We start from the raw sequence: 7,989 nt of genomic DNA on the forward strand, positions 1-7,989 counted from the left end.
AACGATCTTGTTAAATGTTGTTAACCCAATGTTTATAATATCAAATTAGATTTTAAATTATTATATTATCATGATATTATCATCTATGAATATCTCTTAATATGATATATATATACATTAAATGTCTTTACAACGATAATCGTTACATATATGTCTCGTTTAAAAATCATTAAGTTAGTAGTCTTGTTTTTACATATGTAGTTCATTGTTAATATACTTAATGATATGTTTACTTATCATAGTATCATGTTAACTATATATATATCCATATATATATATGTCATCATATAGTTTTTACAAGTTTTAACATTCGTGAATCACCGGTCAACTTGGGTGGTCAATTGTCTATATGAAACATATTTCAATTAATCAAGTCTTAACAAGTTTAATTGCTTAACATGTTGGAAACATTTAATCATGTAAATATCAATCTCAATTAATATATATATAAACATGGAAAAGTTCGGGTCACTACATACACACTACCAATACATATTGGTTTACAATATTAATATGTTACAGCAAAGTAAATCTTGAATGCAGTTTTAAACAATATTATACCAGCATGCTGACACCAAATCTTGTCCATATTTTAGCCTGCAACAGCGGAAGCTCTTAATAATCACCTGAGAATAAACATGCTTTAAACGTCAACAAAAATGTTGGTGAGTTATAGGTTTAACCTATATATTTATCAAATCGTAATAATAGACCACAAGATTTCATTTTTCAATAATATACAATCTGTATAAAAATCATTCATATGTTGAACATCTGGTAACCGACATTAACAAAATGCATATAGAATATCCCCAAAACAGAAATCCATCTGTACTAATAACTTGAAGTACTAAAGCATACCATTTTCCAGTATGGGGGGAGTTAGGGCTCGTAGATCTAGCTTTAGGATTCGCGTCAATTAGTAGATCGGTTTACTAATTCTTAGGTTACCAAGCAAAAAGGGTGATATTCGGTATTCATAATCCAACATAGAATGTAATTTCAAGTACTTGTGTCTATTTTGTAAAACATTTACAAAGCTGCATGTATTCTCATCCCAAAAATATTAGATTTAAAAGTGGGACTATAACTCACTTTCACAGATTTTTACTTCGTCGGGAAGTAAGACTTGGTCATTGGTCGATTCACGAACCTATAACAAATATGTACATATATATCAAAGTATGTTCAAAATATATTTACAACATTTTTAATACGTTTTACTGTTTTAAGTTTATTAAGTCAGCTTTCCTCGTTAGTAACCTACAACTAGTTTTCCATAGTTAGATGTACAGAATTAAAGAAATATATTTTATCCTGAATCAATCCACGACCTCGTGTATACATGCCTCAGGCTAGATCACAACTCAAAGTATATATAATATTTTGGAATCAACCTCAACCTTGTATAGCTAACTCCAACATTACTGCATATAGAGTGTCTATGGTTGTTCCAAATATATATATATATATATATATATATATATATATATATATATATATATATATATATATATATATATATATATATATATATATATATATATATATATATATATATATATATATATATATGGGTCGATATGATATGTCAAAACATTGTATTCGTGTCTATGGTATCCCAAGATTACATAATATGTAGTAGAATACATGTATAATACAATATAAGTTAATTAAGTTAGGATTTGTATAGATTTGTTACAAATTTCACGTAGCTACAACAAGCAAAATTATCCAATCTTGTTTTACCCATAACTTCTTCGTTTTAAATCCGTTTTGAATTATTCAAGTTGCTATGGTTTCATATTGAACTTAAGTTTATGAATCTAAATATAAAAAGTATAAGTTTATAGTCGGAAATACAGGTTACAAGTCGTTCTTGTAAAGGTAGTCATTTCAGTCGAAAGAACGACGTCTAGATGACCATTTTAGAAAACATACTTTCACTATGAGTTTAACCATGATTTTTGGATATAGTTTCATGTTCATAAGAAAAATAATTTTCCCAGAAGAATAACTTTTAAATCAAAGTTTATCATAGTTTTTAATTAACTAACCCAAAACAGCCCGTGGTGTTACTATGACGGCGTATATCCGATTTTACGGTGTTTTTCGTGTTTTCAGGTTTTAAATCGTTAAGTTAGCATATCATATAGATATAGAACATGTGTTTAGTTGATTTTAAAAGTCAATTTAGAAGGATTAACTTTGTTTTCGAACAAGTTTAGAATTAACTAAACTATGTTCTAGTGATTACATGTTCAAATCTTCGAATGAGATAGTTATACATATATGAATCGAATGATGTTATGAACATCATTAATACCTCAAGTTTAGTAGGTAAACCTACTGGAAATGATGAAAAAATAACTTGAGCTTCAAAGGATCTTTGATGGCTTGGAAGTTCTTGAAATAGAATCATGACACAAAAACAAGTTCAAGTAAGATTATTACTCGAATTAAGATAGTTATAGTTATAGAAATTGAATCAAAGCTTGAATATGAATATTAACTTGATTTAGAAAGATAACCTACTGTAAATAACAAAGGTTTCTTGATCTTAGATGATTGCTTGGAATGGATTAGGAAACTTGGAAGTAAACTTGTAAACTTGGAAGTGTTCTTTGATGTGTTCTTGAGTAATTATTTTTATGATGATTATAGGTAATAACCAAAGCTTGTGTTTGATGATTTTTGCTGAAAAAAATAGTAACTTAGACATTCATGGAAGAGTGTGTGTATTTTGAGAGAGATTTGGGAAGAAAATTGAAAGTGAAATGGAGTAGGTGGTGAGTGGTGAAGGTGAGTGGGGTTAAAAGGAGTTCTTGTTTTTGTTTCCTTGCTCATAAGTCATGTTAGTTGTCTAATTGTTGGTTCCACATGTTTGTTGACTATCTAGGGCTGCTAAGAGCTGAATTATTATGTGTATATACCAATAGTATATACGTCTAGGAGCTGGGTATTGTACGAGTACGAATACGGTTGCATACGAGTAGAATTGTTGATGAAAATGAATGAGAATGCAATTGTAAGCATTTTTGTTAAGTAGAAGTACTTTGATATGTGTCTTGAAGTCTTTCAAAAGTGTACTAATACATCTAAATACACTACATGTATATACATTTTAACTGAGTCGTTAAGTCATCGTTAGTCGTTACATGTAAGTGTTGTTTTGAAACCTTTAAGTTAACGATCTCATTTAATGTTGTTAACCCATTGTTTATTATATCTAATGAGATGTTAAATTATTACATTATCATGATATTATGATGTATGAATATATCTTAATATGATATATATACATTAAAATGTCGTTACAACGATAATCGTTACATATATGCCTCGTTTCAAAATTCTTAAGTTAGTAGTCTTGTTTTACATATGTAGTTCATTGTTAACATACTTAATGATATATATGTATTTAGTAAGCCGTTGTAATAACGATAATCGTTATATATAGCGTTTTGAGTTTCTTAACTTAGTAGTCTCATTTTTATGTATATAACTCATTGTTAATATACTTATGGAGATACTTACTTATCATAATCTCATGTTAACTATATGTATATCCATATATATATTGTCATGTCATTTGTACAAGTTTTAACGTTCGTGAATCGCCGGTCAACTTGGGTGTTCAATTGTCTACATGAAACTCATTTCAAATAATCAAGTCTTAACAAGTTTGATTGCTTAACATGTTGGAAACATTTAATCAAGTAAATATAGTTTCAATTAATATATAATCATGGAAAAGTTCGGGTCACTACACAACGTCTTTTGAAATATGCCATGAATGACTCCAAGTAATATCTTTAAAATGAGCAAATGCACAGCGGAAGATTTCTTTCATACCTGAGAATAAACTTGCTTTAAAGTGTCAACCAAAAGGTTGGTGAGTTCATTAGTTTATCATAATAATTATTTCCATAATTTTAATAGACCACAAGATTTCAATTTTTCCATAAATATACATCTCATATCAGGCATTTCGCAAACTGCATAGAGATAAAAATCATTCATATGGTGAACACCTGGTAACCGACCTTAACAAGATGCATATAGAGTATCCCCATCATTTCGGGACACCCATCGGACATGATAAACTCGAAGTACTAAAGCATTTTAAATTCCAGAATGGGGGTTGTTAGTTCACGTAGACCTACCTTTAGGATTCGCGTCAATTAGGGGTGCACTAATTCTCAAAATTAGTGATGTTCCCTAATTCTTAGACTACCAAGCTAAAAGGGGCATATTCGGCTTCGATCCATTCAACCATATAATGTAGTTTCAATTACTTGTGTCTATTTCGTAAAACAGTTATAAAAACAGCGCATGTATTCTCAGTCCCAAAAATATATATTGCAAAAGCATTTAAAAGGGGAGTAATGAAACTCACTATACTGTATTTTGTAGTAAAAATACATATGACAAAACTGAACAATGCAGGGTTGGCCTCGGATACACGAACCTATATCATTCGTACATATATATTAAACCATGTACTTGTGATTGAACAAATATATATATATATATATATATATATATATATATATATACATATATATATATACATATATATATATATATATATATATATATATATATATATATATATATATATAAATTTATTAGTTATATCATACTTATATTATTAATATGTATATGTTTTATATATTCATTTTGTATATATAAATATTAATTTTTTTTATGTCATCTATATTAAGTATCTTTATATATATGTATATATATCATTAGATTGTTAAAAATAGTAATTATAACAATACTAAAATTATATTAAATAAGGTAAAAATAATAATGATTATAATTACTTAATTTTATATATATATATATATATATATATATATATATATATATATATATATATATATATATATAATAAAAGTAATAATGATAATAATTCTATTAGTGATAAAAATAATGATATTAATGATAATAATATTAATTTTACAGTTAATGATTGTTATGATAATGATTTTAGTAATTACATAATAATATTACTCATGATAATATAAATAATAATACTTATGTTAATATTAATACTTCTATGATTTATAAAAAGATACTAATACTAAAATTTATGAAGATAATAATAATTTGTATTATTTTCATAATGATAATAATAATAAACCCTTTCATCGTAATGATAATAATATTAAAGTTTTAAAATTAATAATAATATCATAAGTAATACTCATAGTAATAATAATAGATATAATACTTATATTTATGATAATAATAATAATAATAATAATAATTATAAAAATTATGATACTTATAATAATAATTATTATACTAATAATAACAATAACAATAACAATAATAATCATAATAATAACAATAATAATAATAATAAACATAATAATAACTAATAATAATAATGATAGAAACAAATATAAGAGTGTATACCCCTTTAAAAGCCTTTTCTAAAAAGAAATGCCCTGGAACGGGCTCGAACTCGTGACCTCTCGTTAAACAACCAAACCCATAACCATTTCGCAGCTACTACTTTTCTGTTTAAATTCGACCCTTAGTTAATTTAACCCATCGTTTACAGTCATCATCAATCATAACGTTTACACTAATCATCATCATCATCTTTTAATCTTTACGTATCATCACAGTCACGTACATCATTTAATAAACTTTTTGATTGTAAAATAATTTGTGACTTCAATCACATATAATTCGTAAAATAAAATTTGGTATCCTGTGTAACCTTCCATCACACACGGTTTCCATATATACATGATATATAACCTGGCCCAACTAGAAACTGAAGCCCATTTATCAGCCCAATGGCCGTAGCCTGTCATGTTTATATCAGCCTCCTCTTTTGTTCGTTGTACAGGAAACAGAAACAGTGATAAAGCTTGAGCATGGCAGCGAGTTTACGAAGCTTTTCAGCTGTAAAATGGCAGCTAAAAGCTGGTTCATTGGAGTTATTAAACAGAAATAGATAGCGAAATCAGAAATAGAAACGAACGGTTTGCATCATCGTTCATAATTTTTCACTGTTCCACCGTCTTCTTCATTTGTTTCTCGAACAGAAACCGTAATAACAATCGTAGCAGCAAAAAGGACTTCAAATAGGACAGAAATGAGTAGTTACAGTTGGGTTGATTAGGAAATGGGTTTTTGAACAGATTTAAGATAGAAAGAAAATAGTAGTGAATGGTTTCAATGGTTTTGGTTGTGAGGTTCAATTGAAACACAAAATAGTCATAACAGCAGCATGGCAACCTGGTTCGATCATTATTATCCATCTCAACATCATCAAAGTATCTTCATCACCATGAATTTTACTGTTCATCGTCTTCATCATATTTCGGACAAAAAAATAAAATAGTAGCTGCAACAGGAGGTTTGGCGTTGTAGCAGGAGGTTTATGGAAGTGGTGATGATAGTTTAGTTCTACAACCATAAACATATAGCAAATGGGTTTCGATGGGGTTGTTTGGACAACAAACAGGAGACAAAATATGGGCAATAATGGCGGGTTGTTCATGGTGGTTTTCAAGAGAGGGAGAAAAGAGAGGAATGTTTTGAGGGTGGCTATGATGGTGTGGTTCTATCGTTGGAAACACAGAAGAAAACGCAGCACCAGTTGGAGTTTAATATGGGTTCTTGGGTGGTTGCTTCAAAGGAACCAAAATCGAGAAAAAAAATTTAAAGAGGATGTTGGTGGTGGTTGTCGATGATGGTAGTGGTGGTTTTGAGGTGATTCAAGATGGTTGAGGGTGTCGGATATGGTGATGGTTTCGGGTGACCGAAGGTTGTTTGCAAGGTGGTTGTATGTTTGACCGGTGGTTGCAGGTGACCTCGGTGGTGGTAGCCAATGGTGAATATAAATGGGTGTGCTCAATGTAATCCAAGTATTGTATCTATAAATATATATATGTAATATGATACAAATAATAATTTATAATAATTAATAATTGATAATAATTACAATATAATAATAAAATCAAACACATGTGAAAGAACAGGAAAGCCATCGGAATTATTAATGACTTCGGATATTATTTCGTGTCCATTGCTAAACAATTAAAATATAAAAGTGTTTCTAGAAATCTAAAATTTTCAATTTAAGTTCATTTATTTATTCTGGTCATTACCTGTTTGAAACCTGATCAAAAAGATTCGATAATTATTTATTTTCTGTTCCAATTTATATGTAAGGAGTACAAAAACTTAGCTTGAAAAGGTAAAAAAAATATTTATCAAAACTAGTATCTTTTTAATCAAATTTTGGAACAACTTTTATTTTAAAACTTTATATATATATATATATATATATATATATATATATATATATATATATATATATATATATATATATATATATATATATATATATTAGACCTATTTTAAAAATAATTAAACGTCAACCAAAAGTTACAGACATTTACCATTTAAGCTCAAAATTAATTATATTTAATATACACTCTGTATATATATAAACAGTTGTAAATAACAAAATTTACTACGCAAATAAATATATATTAAATAATTAAATTAGATATAACAATATATATATACAAGAAATATACGTATAAAATAATAGTTTTTTTACAACGTATTTTATTGTACATATTTATTTATAACAATAAATGTATATAATAGTTTATTAATGTTCATGTTATTATATATATTGTACATATATTTATATATACACATATTTATATATATCCACATATTTACAAGCAATGGTTCGTAAATCATCGGGGACAGTCGAAGGTCACATGAATATATGAAAATAGTTCTAACTTTTTGAGATTCAACTCTACAGACTTTGCTTATCATGTCTGAAACATATAAAGATTAAGTTTAAATTTGGTCGGAAATTTCTGGGTTGTTGTAGTGACCCGAACTTTTCCATGTTTATATATATTAATTGAGATTGATATTTACATGATTAAATGTTTCCAACATGTTAAGCAATCAAACTTGTTAAGACTTGATTAA

Source organism: Rutidosis leptorrhynchoides, chromosome 4 (genome assembly GCF_046630445.1).
Source record: "Rutidosis leptorrhynchoides isolate AG116_Rl617_1_P2 chromosome 4, CSIRO_AGI_Rlap_v1, whole genome shotgun sequence".
Classification (NCBI taxonomy): Eukaryota; Viridiplantae; Streptophyta; class Magnoliopsida; order Asterales; family Asteraceae; genus Rutidosis; species Rutidosis leptorrhynchoides.